This window comes from Lycium barbarum, chromosome 9, assembly GCF_019175385.1.
Source record: "Lycium barbarum isolate Lr01 chromosome 9, ASM1917538v2, whole genome shotgun sequence".
Taxonomy (NCBI): Eukaryota; Viridiplantae; Streptophyta; class Magnoliopsida; order Solanales; family Solanaceae; genus Lycium; species Lycium barbarum.
The window spans coordinates 52,281,635-52,302,409 of record NC_083345.1 but is presented as its reverse complement, the minus strand read 5'-3'; the positions used below and the strand labels follow the sequence as shown (position 1 = coordinate 52,302,409).

Genomic DNA, 20,775 nt, shown 5'->3' with positions numbered 1-20,775 from the left:
GACCCGCGATGCGGACTGATCGCGCGGGTCGACCCGATTTGTATATTTCTTTTCACTAATATAGGGTATACACGGACCCTCCTCTCATTTTTCATTACACGACATTCCTCAACCATTCCCATTCCCCTTGAATACGGAAAAAAATTGCCCACCCCCCATTCCCTCTCTCACACAAACAACTTCAAATTGTAATCAATCCCACATCAACACCACAAGGTAAGTGTTCATCTTCTCTATTTTTCTCTCTCCTTGTTATTGTGTTGGTTATGTGTAGAGTAGGGATATGGGTATGGGCGAATTGAGGGCGGGGATTGGTATTGCTTGTGTAATAGGTGTGATTATGGCTAGAATGTGACTCCCATTGCATAAGGGAGGGTTCTTCAACTCCCCATTGTTACTCAAAGTTAAGGGATGAATTTACGCCCACAAAGTGTTCGATAAAAGCCCCAAACCAGGTTTTTGTGAATTTGTGAAGTCTTGAGTAACAATGGAACATTAACCGAGCTTAGGAACCCTTGTGAAATTCACCTCACCACCAAATTCTAATTGTGAGGGAGAATGGGAAGATAGCGATTGCTGTTTCTTCCCAAGCAACATGACAATCGTGTACCTTGTTTTTGTTTGCTAGGTCTTGTAGGAGTAGTAACTTCTTTTGATTTTTCTTTTCGCAATATAGTTTGAAGTAAGTGTGGGGTTGTTTCACGACCCCGGCATGACTAACCGAAACCTCTCGTTTGGTAATGCGTTGTTTTGCAGGCAAAATGGTTCACGACAAATCCAAGGGCAAAGCTGTCGCCTCCTCCTCCTAAGGTACAAAACGAAGGCGAGCACAAAACCCGCCCAAAGAGAAAAAGGGACAAACATCCGGTAAAGGCAAGCACCCCGCGGTGGTTATTCCCCCAGCAACTAAAAGGACAACCAACCCTCGTCTCGCGGGGGAAGGAGCAGAGTGGTATGTGGGGTTTGACACCTCGAAAGGGTACTACCATGAGCGGGCAATCAGTCGAGCCCCTTTGAAGAGGAATTTTCAGGATATCCACGACCGTATAGTTGCCATGGGATGGACATCTGTATTCGAACAACCGGGGGCTGTGAACATCGATTTGGTCATGGAACTTTATGCTAGCGTACCAACCCGCCTGCCTAGAGAGTCTGTGCACTTTCGGCAAAATTGGGTGCCATTAACGACATCAACCTTGTGCGGGGCAATTGGAGTCCCGGATGTGCCTGTCGAGCCCTTACTAGAGTTCATCAAAAGGCCGGATTATCGAGCTATCCGGGAAACGTTATGTGGAGCCAACTCAAAAGCTCAATGGGCCCGATATTCAGGACCTATGCGGAAACACCGAAGTATGAGCATGAGCAACTTTTATAGAGAGGCCCGAGTGTGGCTGCGCCTCCTAAATGCGAGAATAATGCCACTTGATCACTTCTCGGAAGTACAACGGGAGAGAGTGTGCATTGTGTACTTCCTGATGACAGGGCAGCCGGTAAACATAGGGTATTGGATGCTACAGGAAATCCGCCGAGTGCGGGCTGGGAAGTCGAAAAGGCTAAGTTATGGGAACACTCTCACTTCCTACCTAATGCGGCTCGACGGTGAGTTAACGTACTCTACTGATAGAGTACTTGAGGCTCCCAATGAACCTCTTGATATCTCCAATGTCATGGCCCCAGCTAGCGTATCTGGACATCACTTGACCCCGGCGGAAGAGAGGTCTGCCCAGTCAACCGTACTAGCTCAGCTGTACTCGGGGATGATGGTTGCAAGTGAGCACTTTAATGTTGATCTCACCAGGGTCTTTATTAATAACCCACACACTCCACATTCTCGAGCGTTGGTGGGAGAGCTATCTCAGTTACCCGCGGATGAGGACGAGAACTCGGCTGATCGAGTAATGACCGCATTCGAAGAGGAGGAGGAGGCAGAGTCGCTGATGCAAGGCGACGACAATGAGGATGAAGAGGACGCCGAGCCAGATGAGGGCTCGGCCGATGATGAGGAATTCCTTGATGAGGACGACTAGGCCCTAGTGGGCCCCAGGGAGTATTTCTTACCTCGCCTGTGCTTGATTTTTTTTTCGAATTTACATGCATTGAGGGCAGTGCATACCTTTAAGTGTGGGGTGGGGAAATACGTCCCTGGTTTGTAACACCATGTTTTGAGGTTGCGGATGATGACTAGAATGCCGTAGGATTTTTTTTTATAGGATTTCTTTTTAATTTTGCATCTTAGTGTCGAAAAAAAAATCAAAAAGATTTTATTTTCTTTATTTGTCTTTGTTAACTTCTTAAGCCCCTCATTAGTAGGCATTCATCATCCACCCCCTTTGGTTTTCTTATGGCCTCGGTTCTTTCCCGAGGGGGGGCCTTTGAACCGGGCGTAGGTAGATTTTTTTTAGTCATAGGATGGGTTGTTCCTGATGACAGGTGGATGACAACCTGCTTGAGGGAAAATCAGTCCGTAGGCTAGGTACATTCAAATGCTAGGTGCACGGGATAGGTAAAGTCTTGGCATGTGAGCGATCTTGAATTGTTTTGTGAAAGCATGCTGTGAAACTGTATTACTTTTCTTGGAAGCACTTGAAAATGGTTTTTGTGGTGACTCGTATGACCCACTTGGCATTGTTGATTTTCATTGTGTTTAATTGTTTCGAGGGACAACCGGATCCCTCTTGCGTTGATTATGTGCCATGTGTGAGTAAGGTTTCATTTTTGAATCCATGTTTGGTATTGACATCTAGAACTTGCCCTGGGTGTTCACAAAGCGAAATGAAGTTTGGTTGAGCCTAGAAGGTGATAGAGGCGTTTCTTTGATTAGTCACTAAAAAGCCTAGAAAGTTATCCTACCAGCATGCAAATAACACCCTAGTTAACCCCTTTGAGCCTTTAGCCTTTTCTTTGATAGCAGTTAATTAGCCTTACCCCTTTGTTCTATAGCACTCAATATTTGATCCAAAACACTCCAGAAGCACTTTAATCAAATTACATGCATAATGGGAGTTGGGAGGCGAAAAGAGGGGAAATGGTTGTTGACTGTAATCTAGGAAGACAATGGGAGCACCGAATGAACAGAACTAATTCATATGTTAGTTGAAAAAAAAAAGTGTAGCGAAAAAGTTTTCCTCCTAACTTGTGTGATTTTAAAAAGAGTGATGCTTAAACAAAGAAAATGAGGTGAATTGGGAGAAATTTAAAGGTTAGTTGGTGTTGAATAAGGGCTAATAAAGAAATAGTGCAAGAATGACGAATGTATAAGTATTAAAGTGCTTAGGGAGGTTAGTCACTATTATCCAAATAATTCCTACCCGTCCCGTAGCCTACATTACAACCCTCGAAGTCCTACTTGATTCTAGGCTCGTCTGACTTGTATTAGTAGAGTGGTTACACTACGGGCAAGCATATGGTATGTCGTACATTACATGTGACGTTCTTTGTGAGAGTGAGTGAATTTATTGATTTCAGGTCCATTGAGTTAAACATATGATTCTTGATGAGATATGGACTATTTTGTTGTGGTGAGGGCACATAATTAGCAATAGAGTGGTGAAGTGTTGATTTCTTGATCATAAGGTGACCTATATGCGTTAAAGTGGTGTCGTTGAGTCAACTGTTTTGAAATTTGAAATGTCTTCTTTGAAAAGATGTACTTGTTGCTGAAACTGAGGCTTTTAAAACCTTTGGCATGGCTTTCGCAATCTGGGTCGCTGGTTTGTTTTTGAAAAATCTCGCTTCAAGAGTTAGCCATACTAGCCGAACCCCGTTGCAGACCTGTTTGAATGAGTGAGCTAGAAATATAGTCTGATGTTGGTTTGTGTTTGCTCGAGGGCGAGCAAAGTCTAAGTGGGGGGTGGTGATATTTGGCACAAATATCATGTTTTGTGTCGTATTACAACTTCTTCTTATGACTTTTATCGCTTAATTCATGACGTAACTATCGTATTTGAACTTATGTCGTTACATTTTCATGTGTATAGGTACGATGACGACAAATGATGGAAAATGCGCTTGAAGTGATTGGAATTCGTAGCATACGTCGGTTGGCTGAGGTGACGAGTCGATGACCGCAAAGGACGAACAAAGAAGAAAAAAAGAAGAGTTAACCACTGAAGGAACCTCGCTTTCCTTCCGCATCGCGGAAGGATCGCGAGAAGCTTCAGAACTTCAGGCTATCGATCCGCATCGCGTGAAGAAAGCAGAACAACCAAACTCAGACATCAGGTTGCGCGATCGATCCGCATCGCGGGCAAAAGGCGAGAAGCTGCAGATCATTGCGCGATCCGTCCGCGATGCGGAAGGAAAGCGGGACTCTGCGGATGTTTTCCCGATTAGACTAGGATTTGGATTCCTTATTTATTATTTTTACCCTAGCCCATATATAGACGTTTTTATAGCTGAGAACAATATTCTGGGATTATTAAAGGATTTGTAAGCCACCGTTCTCCTTTTTCTCTCTCTAGGTTATTTTATTTTTCATCTTTTTCAACCCTAGTTTATTCATGGCTTCTATTGTATATGATCGAACCATGAGTAGCTAAATCTCCTAGTTCTAGGGTTGTGGCGAAAGACTTGAAAGTTGATTTGATGACGATTATTATCTATTGATTTTCCATATTGTGGGTTGCTTATTTATTCTTGGTTTTAATTGTTTGATTATCTGGCCAATAGTTAGACACTATCTGTGGTGCGTGAATTGAACTTGAGAGAGGGAATTCACGTACGTAATAAGAATAAATAGAGTTTGTTCGATTTAATCGTTTCACTAATGAGGATAGAGACATACCCTTTAGCCCTACTTAGTTGAAAACGGAGAAATAAACGTGTTCTTGTTACCTCTGATGACCATAGAGATATAGGCGTTATGGTAACATCTACAAGCTTGTGAGTAGTTCGAGAGAATATCATAAAGCATAATTAACCCGTTAACTAGTAACCCAGGAAATAAAATAGGTGGAATTGTCTGAAGATCAACTGGATTGTCGAAAGCCATAACCCTAGATCTTTCTCTCATCTAATAATTCTTACAGTCCTTGTCAACATAGTCCCAGTCATAAAAACACCCATCATAAATTGTTTACTTTTCAAGTTTTAGTTTAGTACAACAAACAATCTTGGTTTTCACTTTCTTGAATAGTTTCATTCGAATTTGAATTAGTTTAACAGTAGAATCTAAGTCTCTGTGGGATCGATATCTGGACTTAACAGTCTATATTACTTGTACGACCACGTATACTTGCGTGTGCGTTTGGGAGCAACAATGATGATTCGGAATAAGTAGGCAATACAGATGAGTCAAATGATGCAAGCAATGCAGCACCACATCAAAATGTACCTTCAGTGTATAATCCTCAAGTTATAAACCTGGAAGTTGATCTTTCAAAATGGTTTAACACTGATGAGAATAATCAGGAGGAAGCTGCAATAACTGAAGATAAACCTAGCTAAACTGAAGTGGTTGAAAATCAACTAGCCTCAATACCACAGGGACATCATATGGTGACAACACATAAATCAAAATTAGTACCGATAACTCACATGTCTCTTATTGCCGACCAAAAAGAGACATACTGAGAGCCAAAGACTGTAAATGAAGCACTCAGGACACCATACTGGTTTGCAGCAATGAAGGAAGAGATTGATGCCTTGCACACAAACAAAACTTGGACCTTAGTGCCTAAAACTACAGGTATGAACATAGTAGGTTCAAAGTGGGTGTTCAAAACAAAGTTAAAAGCATACGGGACCATAGACAGATACAAATCAAGGCTGATTGGGGAGGATGCACTACAACAAGGAGATCAACTACAGGTTACATCATCTATCTTGGTGCAAAATGCGAATCTTGGGCTTCAAAGAAACAGAACACAGTGGCAAGGTCAAGTATTGAAGCTGAATATAGAGAACTAGCCTCCACTGCAGCTGAAACAGCCTATATTACTTATATTTTCAATGATATTGGGAGTGTACCTAAAGATAGTACCTAAGTTGTTCTGTGACAATTTGAGTGCATTATACATGACAGTGTATCCAGTTATGCATGCCAAGACAAAACATGTTGAAATGGACTATCATTTTGGTAGAGAAAGGTGGCAAGGGGATAATTAACTACACAATTTGTAAGATCACAAGATCAGCTAGTAGACAGACACACAAAGGCCTTGACAAAGAAGGTGTTTTCTGGTTTTGGAAGCAAGCTAGGAGTGAGTGTTCCACTAATCACTAGCTTGAAGAGAAGTGTTGAAGAACATGATAAAGATCATGTTGATGATCATGATAAGGATAAAGGCTAGCCTAGATAGGATCAACTTGTATTACTTGTACTAGGATTCAACTTAACAAGTTTATGTAGTTTGATACGACTAGAACTCTTAAGTATTACAACTATATACGAGTTGTATATCTCTAAATATCATATGTATATTCTCCTATAAATAGAAACAGATGTAACTCTAGTTTATCATCAATACAAACATTTGTTTCTCTCTAACTAGCTTAAGATTTCTACAATATGTACATAACTAGAGTTAATTCCCTAATTGATCACTCAATTTAATGAAATTATCTAGTAGTGTCACTTTTTGTCTCAATAAAATCACTCAAATTCATACATATATCTTACAAAATAACAATGGATGAAAATCACTTTAAGAGTTGACTTGAAATGGTTTGAGTATAAAAACTTAATTAAAGACTTTCATAAAAAAAGAAAGTAATTATTTTTCTATCTAAATAATATTAATTGTAAAATGAGCCCTAGTGGCTAGTACTGTATTTTTCGTAATTTGATACTCAAAAGCACTTTTGAAAAAATTGGACAAGCACTAACGGTCTACCAAATATCAAAATAGTACAAATTGCTTCTCTCCAAAAGTATATTTGAAAAGTTATTAAAAGGCGCCTATCAAAGTAGGAAGTTTTTAGAAGTTTGGTCAAATGTACTCTAAGGTGACATGTTATCTCCAAGCAAGGACGTAAGGTCCGTCAAGTTTTTATGTTTTTTTTTTAAAAGAAAATTTAATTTACATAGAAAAATATGGTAACTAGAGATAATAAGAGAGGTGAATGTAGTATTACAAAATCCAAACCACAAGCGCGGTTAGTATCACAACGGCAAAGTTAGAGGAGGTCTTTAAAAAAAATCTTTTTTATTTGTCTAGTGCGAGCTCATTTAATTGATTAAAATTACAAGGGAGGTGCAATAAATTCCCTTTTTTAATATTAAACTTACATGGTACTTTATTTTTCAAACATAAAGCACCAATTCCGTACTAAAATTCTGTGTATCTTCTCTTTTCTCATGTTAGGAGACTTCCCTTCTGTTGTGGACTTTTACAGAAAGCAGCTAACTTTGGATTATTTGGTGGCGACATACCAAAAACCAGTTGTAAGCTTTATCAATATCCTAGAAAATTTTCAAATAAAGGGTGACTTCTTTTAATTTGCGCTAATTAATTATTTGCTTCATAATCAATATTAAACATGAAGGTTTCCTTATCAATGGAGCTGTAATGGGAGGAGGTGCTGGACTATCCATGAATGCAAAATTCCGAATTGTCACTGAAAATACGGTGCGCTTCATTTTTCTTTATAGCATTAAAGCTTGGTTGTCCCGTTATAATTTTAGCCAAATATTAAGAGCATTTTCTGTTAGTACTATATATTAAGGAGGCATGCAACGCTTGTTAGAAAGATGAATATTTAGATATTACTTTATTTGCTTATTTTTTTAGGAGATTCTTTCTTTTTTAGTCCTATTTCAAACATTTTTATATTTTTAAAATTTTGAACTTCTATTTTATTTTCAATAGCATGATTCTTTAGCTATTATCATGGCACGTTGTAGGGACTTAGTAGCTCAGTTGGTTGGCTACCTGAACTTTCACCTTGTTGGTGAGGATTCGAATCCCCACATTGTAATCCCCTCCCCCATTTCCCCTTCCCCTACCTCTATGTAATAAAAACAATTTTGTTTTTAAAAAAATCATGGCGCGTCTAACACTATGAGTTCGAATGATACATTTAGCATGTGGTAACATTTAAAAAAACAAATCGTGTCAAATAAACGGGATCATAAAAATTAAATTGCGAGAGTAGTATTTAAGGAGCTTGGCATTTTACCAAGGACTGTATGCGTTGACGGTTCATAACTTATTTATTTAATCCCAATATTTGATATCTTTGCTAAGGACCGTATTCGTTGACGGTGCATATGTATCATAATAATTTCATTTAATTTATTTGTGTGTAACTAGGTATTTGCCATGCCAGAAGCATCATTTGGACATCGTCCGGATGTCGGGGCATCTTATTTTCTTTCAAGATTACCTGGCCATTTTGGTAATTGTTTGCAACAGATTTTAATATGCGGAAATAAATTATAACCACAAACAAAATATGAAGAAACATATATTTTATTGATAAATATTGTGGGTACAGAATCTGTTTACTCCCTCGATTCTTCTCTCCTAATATTTCTCCGTAATTCGAGGGCCGTCAGTAACTTATTTCTCGAACGTAGGATGATTTGAATTTGGATACGTGGACTTTCTTGGGATGTATTTGATCTCCATAAAAGGATATTGTGAATCTTCTTGAAGTATTTGGTTGTCAAGAAATATCCGGCCACATATTAACTTCTTCTTGAATACCCATGAGTTTATGGGATATTGAGATGAATTTTTAAGGGAATATGCCTCCTTTATATAGGCGTGAGCTAAGGATTAGGGTAGAGTAGCCTCCTAGAAACCCTAATGGATATTAGGCTTGTTTTGTAGAGGTCCGACCTAAATCGGGTAAAATTTCAGTGTCTACAAATGCCCCCTACTTCAAAGATTGTCGAGGTGTGGCTTGCCGAAACTCGAAGACGAGACTTGAAGTATTCATATAAATAGTGCTTTCATCTTTGCAGTTTTGTGACTTCGATGAAATATCACTTGGATAGAACAAGAGATTAGTCCGTAAACATTGCCCCCATTTCATGTTTGACAAATTGACGTGACCAAGCAAGCACGACCATAACTGCACTTGGATTTTGGCTCCAATAAAGTGAAGTTTCAACTACTAAGTTGGTGTTCATTCAAAACCTTCAAGTACACAAGAATTTTCCTTCCAGTATATAAGGAAATTTCTTGGTGTAAAGGAAGAGCAGCCACTTGCTTTATCTTACAGACTTCGGCTAAGATTTGACCCTTAAGGTTTTGCATATTTGATTTGAGAGAAGAGATGAAGGGCAGACTTAGTCCCACTGGGCGTGCCAATTTGTTTGCAACAGATTTTAATATGCGGAAATAAATTATAATCACAAACAAAATATGAAGAAACATATATTTTATTGATAAATATTGCGGGTACAGAATCTATTTACTCCCTTGATTCTTCTCTCCTAATATTTCTCCGTAATTCGAGGGCCGTTAGTAACTTATTTCTCGAACGTAGGATGATTTGAATTTGGATATGTGGACTTTCTTGGGATGTATTTGATCTCCATGAAAGGATATTGTGAATCTTCTTGAAGTATTGAGTTGTCAAGAAATATCCGGCCACATATTAACTTCTTCTTGAATACCCATGAGTTTATGGGATATTGAGATGAATTTTTAAGGGAATATGCCTCCTTTATATAGGCATGAGCTAAGGATTAGGGTAGAGTAGCCTCCTAGAAACCCTAATGGATATTAGGCTTGTTTTGTAGAGGCCCGACCTAAATCGGGTAAAATTTCAGTGTCTACAGTAATGTAGACAGGATATTGTTGTTTATGGTTATTTCTTGTTGCTTAAATTAAACATATCCTCCATTAAGAGCTCTAAATAGCTTTAGGTCCTAAAGTGATGCCATTAGGTAACAGTTTTTACATGACTAAAAGATTAAAGTGAAGTTCTTTCAGAGACACGTTTGAGAAATTAACAGAACTCGTTGGAAACTTATACATGGCATGATTGTCAAAATGTGTGACAAACTGAATTACAATCTACCCATAAATTGCTCAGAAATGACTTCAAAATGTTGCAGATTCATCTTGCTTAGAAACTCAAAAAAATTCCCTAAAATTGGGGAATCGTGACCTGTAATGCAAACCGCTTCATACTATTTAACTTAAACTCAAAACTCAATAAAAATAGGGTAAACTTAATACATATTCCAAATTCATAGACTGATCAATATACTCCCTCCGTCTCAATATATCTGATGTGGCTATTAAAAATAGTTGTCTCAAAATATTTGTCGTTTTAGAAGTTCAAGACACAATTAATTATTTTTTTCCACTCTACCCTTAGTAGAATTTTGTCATGAATGAAAATGACATATAAATAAAGTAAACATTTAATGGAGGGAGGTTATAACTTTGACATAAATAAGGGTAAAGCTAGTCAAATACTTCTCCTAATTAATATTTCTTAATCGGCATGTAAAACAAAAGCAACAGATAATTTGAGACGGAGGGAGTATAACCTGAATCTCTGTAAGTACAGGAGAGTAAAACTTTAAAGTACTGGACATAATCAATCTATAATGAAATGATTTATAGCTATACATATGGTTAATATTGGTTTTAGATCATAATTTTTCAAACTCTTCTTTTATTTCTTAAACTTTATACCTAGTCAAACGGTGCCACATAAATTGGGACGAAGGGAGTAATATTCTAATGAAATATTATATCATGTTGGCTTATCTCATTCTCAGGTTTAAGCTTTTTAAGTGTTGATAGATGAAGTCAAGGTCAAAATACATATTGTATACATTTTTAGTTCAATATAACTTTACAAGTTTGTACTATCACATAACAATACGGCTATAGAAGAGGATCCAATTTTATATCTCAAATCTCATCTAGACATGCATGATCATGTTTAGCTATAATGTAAATTTTTTACTAAATTTAACATCATATACTATCGTATGTCCAAACATGAATCTCAAAATCAACGAGAAAACTCACTACTAGAAATAGAGGTTTTTTCCACCGACATTCAGTGGGAAATTTGTGCTATAAAACATGATTTTTCCACCCCATTCCCATCTAATTAGCTCACTGGGAAAACGCATGGTGGGAAACAAGTTCCCATTGAAACGCTGGGAAATTTCCTAATTTTTCCGTGTGAAAACACTACTATTTAGATTTTTTCCCGCCGACAATCGTGGGAAATAGCCACTGAACATTTTTCAGTGGAAAAATACAGATTTTTTAATAGTGACGAATGAAATCATCATTTAAAAGATGTGCCTTAAGAATATCTATTGATGTAATTATTTCTTTGTACTTCAGCTATTAGTTTTACATTCTGTGTTTTCGGGATTGGTGATAAATTATGGGATTCTACACAATTAATGAGGAAAAAAAGAGTATATATATTATGATAAGGAACAATTGAATTATTTATGTTTATGTGTATGATTGAATCTTCCTTTTGATTCGTTATAAACAGGAGAATACTTAGGACTAACAGGGGCAAAAATAAATGGGGCTGAAATGATTGCATGTGGCCTTGCAACTCATTCTGTTTACTCAAAGGTATGATGCAATTTTACAATTCGGTTCAGCAAGTTTAATGAATAACATATTTCATCTATATACAGTAATATTTAAAGTTGTTTTTTTACAATACTCATGGCTTTAAAGGCCTAGTTCACCCTACATTTGTTTTGTAAAAGCCATGAATTTGTTAAAGGGTTCAAGATTGAGAATATATGTGAAAAAACGTACTATTTGACGCATGCACTCATTATTTATATGTATAGTCAACAAAACATCTAATCATGTAAGACATGTTGGAGACTAACTCTTAGTCTACAGAAAGTAGTCGAGCAGCAATAGAACTGTGCCGTGGTTAGGATAATGACTAAGTATATTTTATGTATATCAGTAGTATATCCGTGTATATCTTTAGTGTATCAGAAGTATATCAATATGAATAGGATACAAACATGTAGTAGAAGTTAAGTAGGACTCTACTATTCTAGTGTAGATCCATTAGTGATCTCGAGCCTATATAAGAGGACTTTATGTACACTTTGAATTTATCAATAAACATATACACAAAGCTTCTCTTTTCCTTTCTATACTGTGTTTTCTACATGGTATCAGAGCAATAAAAAAAGCCAAAGCTATGTATTTAATCACTCCCAAAATCTCCTCACAATGGCCTCAAACTCAACCCCTATGTCATTGTGAACTTCCTCCTTACACCACCTGATTGCTACTTGCCCAATAAAACTTAAGCCTACTAACTATTTGATTTGGAGAACTCAGATCATGCAACTCATGCAAGTTCTAAAAGTACTCAACTAGATTAAGGAGTAGAAACCAAGTGAGGAAGACTCACCTATCACAGATGGAAAGGAAAAAGCTGCTGCAGATAAGGAGAAAGAAAGTAAGGACGGTGATTCGGAGGAGAAAGATGTGCTGTTGAGAACATGGATATCAAGTACTATGACTAAGGAAAGCATCTATCTCATTGTTGGTTGTTCTACAATCAAGGAGATGTGGTAATTCTTAGAAGAAGCATAACTTCAAGCAAGAAAGGACAAGGAGTTTCAAATGAAATAACAACTGCAGGACATCAAGTTAGGATCCAAGAAACTTGATGGATGTCTGAAGAAGTTTAAGGGAATATATGATGGCCGTGCTGCCAGACACAAACCTGTTTATGAGGATAGAAAGGTGATTAACTTTGCTAGAGGCTTAGGTCCTAAATATAGGATTTTCAGAACCGTTAGAAAAGCACCCTACCCCACACTCAATCAGTTTGTCAATGCACTTAGAGGCTTTGACATGAGAGAAGATGATGAGGAGGTGCCACAGGAAAACCATAACATGGCTTTCTCTGCACAAAATGGTAGAGGTAGAGGTAGAGGGAATCATAACCATAATAGAGGAAATCTAACTATAGTTCAAGAGGAAGAGGTTTCAGACCTGCTGGACAGAACTACACTCAGAACAATCAAAGTGTGCAAGGTTCAAATCAAGTCAAGGACAAGGATAATGCTTGTCAAATCTGTGGTAGGAATAATCATACTACTCTTAAATGCTTTTACAGATGGGACTACTCATATCAAGCTGCAGAAGATCTTCCATAAGCCTTAGCAGCAGTCAACTTACAAGGAACAACAGTTGAGGACAATGCCATGTATGTTGACTCTAGAGCAACCAATTATCTGACCAACAATACAGGCAATCTATATGAAGTTACGACTTACAATGGAACTGATAAAATAATTGTTGGTAATGGATCACATCTAAACATCACACATGTTGGAAATACTACTAAGTTTGGATTAAAAATTAAGAAGATACTAGTAGTTCTTGAATAAATAAGAATCTACTATCTGTTAGCAAGCTTGCAAAAGACAATTCATGTACTCTTGAATTTGATTTTATTGTTAAGGACAAAAAGTCAGGGAAACAAATGACCAAGGGAACTAAGAGAGGAGGACTCTATGCATTGGAAGATAACTATGGAGTGTAAAGCGCTAACATGGGCACGATATAGTACGTAAGGTATGAGTAGAGTACTTCTGGGCATAAATACCACCTGGTACGTGAATTACTCCAGAATTGGAAACGCAACGTTACTCTAAACTTTTCTTTCTCGACACTTATCGATATATGCAACACATGATATAACTTGGTACCTTATCGTACCATCTCCCCCTTAGTTCAAAAGCTGACGTTTTAAGCCTGAGGATTCCTTAAGTCTAGAAATAAGTCGCTATCTGATCATTCTTCTGGTTCTGACTCTAAGACTATTGCCATGAGACTTACCTTTTAATTCCCTTACCTACCTCATCTCTGTCCATCAAAATAATCCTCTTAAGGCAATTCACTAACATCATACCCTCTAATGCTGCCAAAAACACTTAAACAAGTTAGGGCTATATCAAGAGACTCAACATCATCAAATCGCATTTTCTAGTCAAACACTAACTTCTTTTAGCCATATACATAGTCACACTGAAGTATGTCAGCATCCTTGAAGGGAAAGATTAAAATACTCTACTCTGAACTTTCAATCACGAGATAGCCACTAAAACACAGTAGATTAAAGGGAAATACCAGCTCATGCATATGAAGAAGGAAAAACTGTCGGCATACCTACAACAATGTTTTGCAGCGCCTTCGAATCCTAATGACCTGCCACATCATGATAATGGGTCTGACCCCCGCATGATCCTGACACTTCACTCCTACCTGTGCCTCAGTCTGCTGGTGTCTGAGTTCCATCGGCTGGAAAAGGTGTTGCTGATGCTGCTGCGACTAGTCTGGTGGGCTGAACTTTACCACCACCACTGTTGATACTACCATACCTGGCTGAAGGTCAATCTCTCTGTATGTGGCCTCGGAGGCCACACTTATAACACGCATCCATACTCATACGACACTCTCCTGTATATCTTTTGCTACACTTACTACAAGGAAGATGCCGCTGAAACTCTAAACCCATACTGTTATGAAACTGCGGGCATTCCCTTTGTAGATGTCCTAGTCTTTTACAAACAAAACATTTACGGACGTCCTTCTGATAAGGAGCTGAGCGGCGCTCCTCACGACCTAACTTGGGGCACTGGGTCCTCTTGTGACCCCTCTTACCACAACGGTAGCATATTTCAAGTCTCATGTAGCATTTGCCTAAGTGGCGCTTCCTATAGGTGAGGCAACTCGGTATGCTGGTAAAAGTGGTCCTCTTTTTTCTTTTTGTTGCACGAGCAACTCTATTAGGTGTCGGAGTCATAGTTTCATTACCGAAAGGGGGAATAACAGCACATCCCTCGAAATAGGAGCTACAAATGGACCAAGGGCTCGGTCCATCCACCCCGCACATTCTTGTGGAACTTTCCCCATTCCTGACAACTCTATCTGAATGAAATACGTCGATAAATATTAGCTTTACATCTCCTTTTTATTTTAGAGACGAGGCGTATTCGGTAGAAGGATATAAGTTCGAACAATTTCTTACTGCATAGCTCTATGGCACGATCTAGTATAGAAAGAATGGTAACTTTTCCTAAATGACATGTAGCCTCCTAATTATAAGGGTGGCGTGCTTTACATCCATAAGTAGGACTCTACTAGACACGGTTTCATAGACTCCTTAAGACACTTGAACCTAGTGCTCTGATACCAAGCTTTGTCACGCCTCGAACCATGGCCTGGGCGAGACAACAACACTCGGTGCCTGACTGCGTGTGACAGAGCGAACCACATGGCTTGATGAATCAACATGGGGCATATATTGATGCGAGATATAAATTAAACATGCATGTTTTATGAAAAACGTGGAATCAATGATTATAAGCCTGAAAATATATTATATCATGAATGCGAAAATAAAATATAAGGGTGTAGCCAACAAGGCTAACCCAACTGAATATCTGACATGACATAACTGACTAGTCTATGAAACATCTGACATGAGTCTGACTGCTAAACTGTTTATCGGGACAAGGCCCTCGGCATACCTTAAATGCATAACTGACATAAATATAAGTAAAGACACAACCCCGAATGAGATGGGGCTCACCAAAAGTTGATACGAGCAATGTCCTAACGAGAAAATTCGTTGTCCTGCAAATCAATACCTATATCATGAAATGTAGGCCCCCGAGCAAATAGACGTCAGCACATTTGAATTGTACTGGTATGTAAAGCAACAAAATGAAATAAGCATGGCACATGAAATAATATAACTGAAACTGTAAGTTGCAAGCTGAACCTGAACATGAGCATCACCGGACATGAATACACACACACATATATATACTTCTGCACAGGCCCAACATTTTCTATCCTCAGATATGGCATTTTGATTTGTATAAATAGGATATTTTTGTGCCACAATTTTAGGTTTTGGATGAGAAAAAAAAAGTTAGGTTTTGACTCATTTTATAAAAATAGTTTGTGTGTCACAATATGATAGTAATTCCCTGCGGATCATCATAACTTCTGATGGATGAGCAAAAACTTGCCTTGCCAAAAGTCCTTGAGGATTGTCTGGACTTTAGTACTGTCACGACCCGACTCGGGGCCGCGACGAGCACCCGGTGCTAGCCCACTCGGGCACCCTCTTAGCTTACTCTTATGCTTACATCTAGGTGAGCCACATAATTATACATGCATTTCCATTCATTCGTCAACTAGTCCCATTTGGACAACAACACATTTATATCATCATAGGCATCTATGCCACATCAGTGTACATGGGCCAACATGGCCGACAAAATGATATACAAAAATAGGCCGACAAGGCCAAACACATCTACCCAAACATACACATGTCTACGAGCCTCTAAGAGTATAACATATCACATTAGCGGGATAGTACCCCGCTATGCCCATAATTATATACACAAAAGAATGAGTACCCAAAAGATATGGCTCCGAAGGAAATGGAGCTCTCTATGTAATCTCCGAATAGGCAGCTATGGATCAAGTCTGTCTCCCTGTGCACTTGCGGGCATGACGCAGCGTCCACAAACAAAAGGACGTCAGTACGAAGAATGTACTGAGTATGTAAAGCATGAGCAACATCAATAAATAAGCATCATGAACAACATATGAAATAGCATAGGAGGGGGGAGACAATAATATCATCGTCATAGCGCTTACCTGCCTTTCGTAGGACTTTCCATTTTTCATACGTATTTGTACAGCTACGTCATCATCCGTATTCCATAATAGTACTCGTACCATACTTGTGATCATATTCCTATACATGTCCTTATTCGTATTCTTATACATAATCTTATCACATTCATATTCATATTATATACATAGTCATTTCATATACATAGCATTTACATAGCATACCCGACCTCATAGGATCGATGTTTCATACATACTTGGCCAACCAAGGCTCAAGGCTACTCATACCTGGCCCTACCAAGGCTTCAGGGTTATCCGTACCATCTGCAGAGGTGTGCGCGCGTTTCGTAATCGTATACATACTTTATACATATTCATATACATATATCCTACCCGGCGTTATAAGCTCGGGGTGTCATTATAGCCCTTCATAGGCACATGTAAGTATAATAGCCCGTAGGCACCTTTAGCATCATTATTATTATCATCGTCATCACTATAATCATCATTTTCGCTACATCTATATCTTATGCTTACTCGTCATATGGGGTGCGTAGTACAATCGTAGCACATATCGAGGATCGTGAGCTTATGAGCTCGGAGTGTCAATCGTTTGAATACAACATACTCATATAGAGGATTTAAGAGTTTGGCCAAGGAACCATGCCTTATGAAAGAAGGGTTACCCTTACATACCTTTTCGTCGGACTATTCTACACTTGCACGCTTCCTTCCAATGCTAGCGTCTATACCTTCATTAATATCATAACGATGGCCATTAGTCATTCACATTATCCACATTATCTAGATTCCTTAATTTGCCTCTAATTCACCCATATTCATGGTCATAACATCCAACTTTGTCCATTCGTCTAAAGTGTCTAGTTCATGATCTTAGTACCATTTATAATGCATTCATATCACAACACGACAACATTCATGATTCAATTCAAATTATTCCTCAAAATGTCACTATTCATCATTCATGACCTACTTGACCATATTTTCTACAATCCATGTATTTCAACTCTTCAATACCTTAAACATCATGTAAAAATCATGAATCTTACCTTAGAAGTTGTAGGAACAAGCTTTGATTAATAATACTCCACTTTGAGCAAAAACCCTAGTTTTTCTCCATTTGGATTTCTTGACCTAGATGATCTTTGATGATGTTCTTACTCTTGATTCACCTTGTTTTATGTTTTTGATCCTTAAATATCCTTGAAAACTTGTATAATAAATGTAGAGAGAGGTTTTAGAGAGAAGTGGTGTAATGTTGTAATGAAATAAAATAAGTGTTGGTTCCCTTATTTAATGAATTGCAAAAATCTGTGCTGGGTGAACAGTGGTCGTCCATGGAGGTTTACGGTCCGTATTCCACTTTACGGACCGTCCCTCGTGGTCGTCTTTAACCATTTCCAGAACCAGAAACTTTGGCTGCATGCATGGTAATTTACGACCATGGTTTACGGGCCGTAAATCACTTTACGGTCCGTCCTCCTGGTCGTATTTTACCATTTCTCAACTGGGCAGAAAGTCGAAGTCTTGCATGGTAATTTACGACTGCCAGTTTACGGACCGTATACCAATTTACGGTCCGTATTTTGTAGTTTACGACCACTGGGCAGATTTCAAATCTACAACTTTTCATATCTCTTAGACTTCTCATTTTAATCACCCACGTCCATGCACATGCATTGCTCACCTTATATCTCATCTTAACTTAGCCAACTTTCTCATCTCACATCGGATACCTTCGAAATCTCGCCTAAGGTCATCAAACGTAGTTTCTTGCTCATGGACCTCATGCACTCATACTTATCACTAGTTCGTTCACTTACGTACCAACGGAAAAAATTTCCGATGTGTAACATTCTCCCCCCCTTAAGAACATTCGTCCCCGAATGTTAAAGTGCTCGGGAGTTCTATAAAAAATTTCGCCAGAGTTCCCCTTATAATATGGCGCTACCATCCTGCCACAACAACCCATAATATCGATGTCACACAGGGCCACAACATAACAACATAAAAATTTTGGCCACACATGACCCAAAAGCATAAAAGGAAATATACATACCTTATGATCTTGACGTCTCATCTTGGGCTTCTTCCAAGGGCTGAAATAAATGTGGGTATTTGGATCGCATACTTTCTTCTGCTTCCCATGTCATCTCCTCTCGTTTACTGCTTCTCCATAGAACCTTAACTGAGGCCACCTCTTTGTTTCTAAGCCTCCTTACTTGCCTGTCTAATATGGCAATGGGTACCTCTTCATAAGTCAATTTCTCTGTCACTTGCACATCATTTACTGGGACGATCCTAGTGGGATCTCCAACACATTTTCGAAGCATCGAGACATGAAATACTGGATGGACTGACTCCAATTCCGGAGGTAGATCTAACTCATAGGCCACTTTGCCTATTTTGCGCACAATCTCATATGGTCCAATATACCGGGGACTAAGCTTCCCCCTTTTTGCCAAATCTCATAACGCCTTTCATTGGCGACACTTTCAAGAATACCCAATCCTTCACTTTGAACTCCAAGTCTCTTCGACGATTATCCGCATAGGATTTCTGACGACTTTGGGCTGCTAACAACCGATCTTGTATAAGCTTGACTTTCTCTATAGCTTGCTGGACCATGTCTGGCCCTATCAATTTAGTTTCTCCGGTTTCAAACCACCCAATTGGGGATCTACACTTTCGCCCATATAAAGCTTCATATGGTGTCATTTGAATGCTGGAATGATAACTATTATTGTAAGAAAATTCAATGAGTGGAAAATGATCATCCCAATTCCCTCCAAAATCTATCATACATGCTCGTAACATATCCTCAAGAGTCTGAATAGTACGTTCAGCTTGTCCATCGGTCTGGGGATGAAATGCCGTGCTAAGGCTAACTCGGGTTCCTAAACCCTCTTGGAAAGACCTCCAAAACTTAGCTGTAAACTGAGTCCCTCTGTCGGAGATAATAGATACTGGGACGCCATGGAGTTTTACTATCTCTTTAAGATAAAGCTTCGCATAATCTTCTGCCTCATAGGTCGTCCTGACCGGTAAGAAATGAGCTGACTTGGTGAGTCTATCCACAATCACCCATATGGAATCATACTTACGTCGAGAACGGGGCAAGCCTGAAATGAAGTCCATGTTAATCACTTCCCACTTCCAAGTTGGGATTTCCATAGCTTGCAACAATCCACCCGGCTTTTGGTGTTCAATCTTCACTTGTTGGCAATTAGGACACTGAGCTACGAATTCCGCTATATCTTTCTTCATCCCATTCCACCAATATATAGACTTAAGATCATGATACATCTTCGTCGCTCCGGGGTGAACAGAATAACGGGAACTATGAGCTTCTCTCAAAATCTGGTGGCGTAAACTTGCCACATCGGGAACACATAATCTTCCTCTACATCGGAGAGCTCCGTCTCCTGAAATGTCAAATGATGACTCCTTTTTCTAAGGGAGTGTATTTCTGTACTGCATTAGCATGGGATCCTCATATTGTCGCTCTTTCACTTCTGCCACTAGCGACGAGACTGCGGTATTCTGGATAGTAGCTCCGCTGCTACCTGAGTCCACTACTCGAACTCCTAGGCTAGCTAACTATTGAAGCTCACGGGCCATCTCTTTCTTTTCTGGTCGTACAGCACTTAGACTTCCCATCGACCTACGGCTAAGAGCATCAGCCACCACATTTGCCTTTCCGGGGTGGTACAGGATCTTAACATCATAGTCTTTTAGCAACTCTAGCCATCGTCGTTGCCGCAAATTCAACTCTTTCTGCTTGAAGGTGTATTGAAGACTCTTATGATCTGTGTAAATATCCACGTGGACACCATATAAGTAATGTCTCCATATCTTTAATGCATGGACCACCGCGGCCAATTCTAAGTCATGGGTAGGATAATTCTGCTCATGTTTCCGCAATTGCCTTGAAGCATACGCAATCACCTTGCCATGTTGCATCAACACACAGCCTAGCCCAACACCTGAAGCGTCGCAATACACAACGTATCCTTCCAATCCCTCTGGAAGTGTCAGAACTGGGGCAGAAGTCAATCGACCCTTTAACTCTTGGAAACTACGTTCGCAAGCATCTGTCCATTGAAACTTGGCTGATTTCTGTGTCAACTTTGTGAGTGGTACAGAAATAGAGGAAAACCCTTCAACGAATCTC

General features: G+C 39.0%; 1 pseudogene; it reads left to right on the top strand.

Moving 5' to 3' along the window:
- LOC132610483 (probable 3-hydroxyisobutyryl-CoA hydrolase 3) overlaps nucleotides 1-20,775 on the top strand; it is a 42,364-nt pseudogene that overhangs the window by 10,145 nt on the left and 11,444 nt on the right.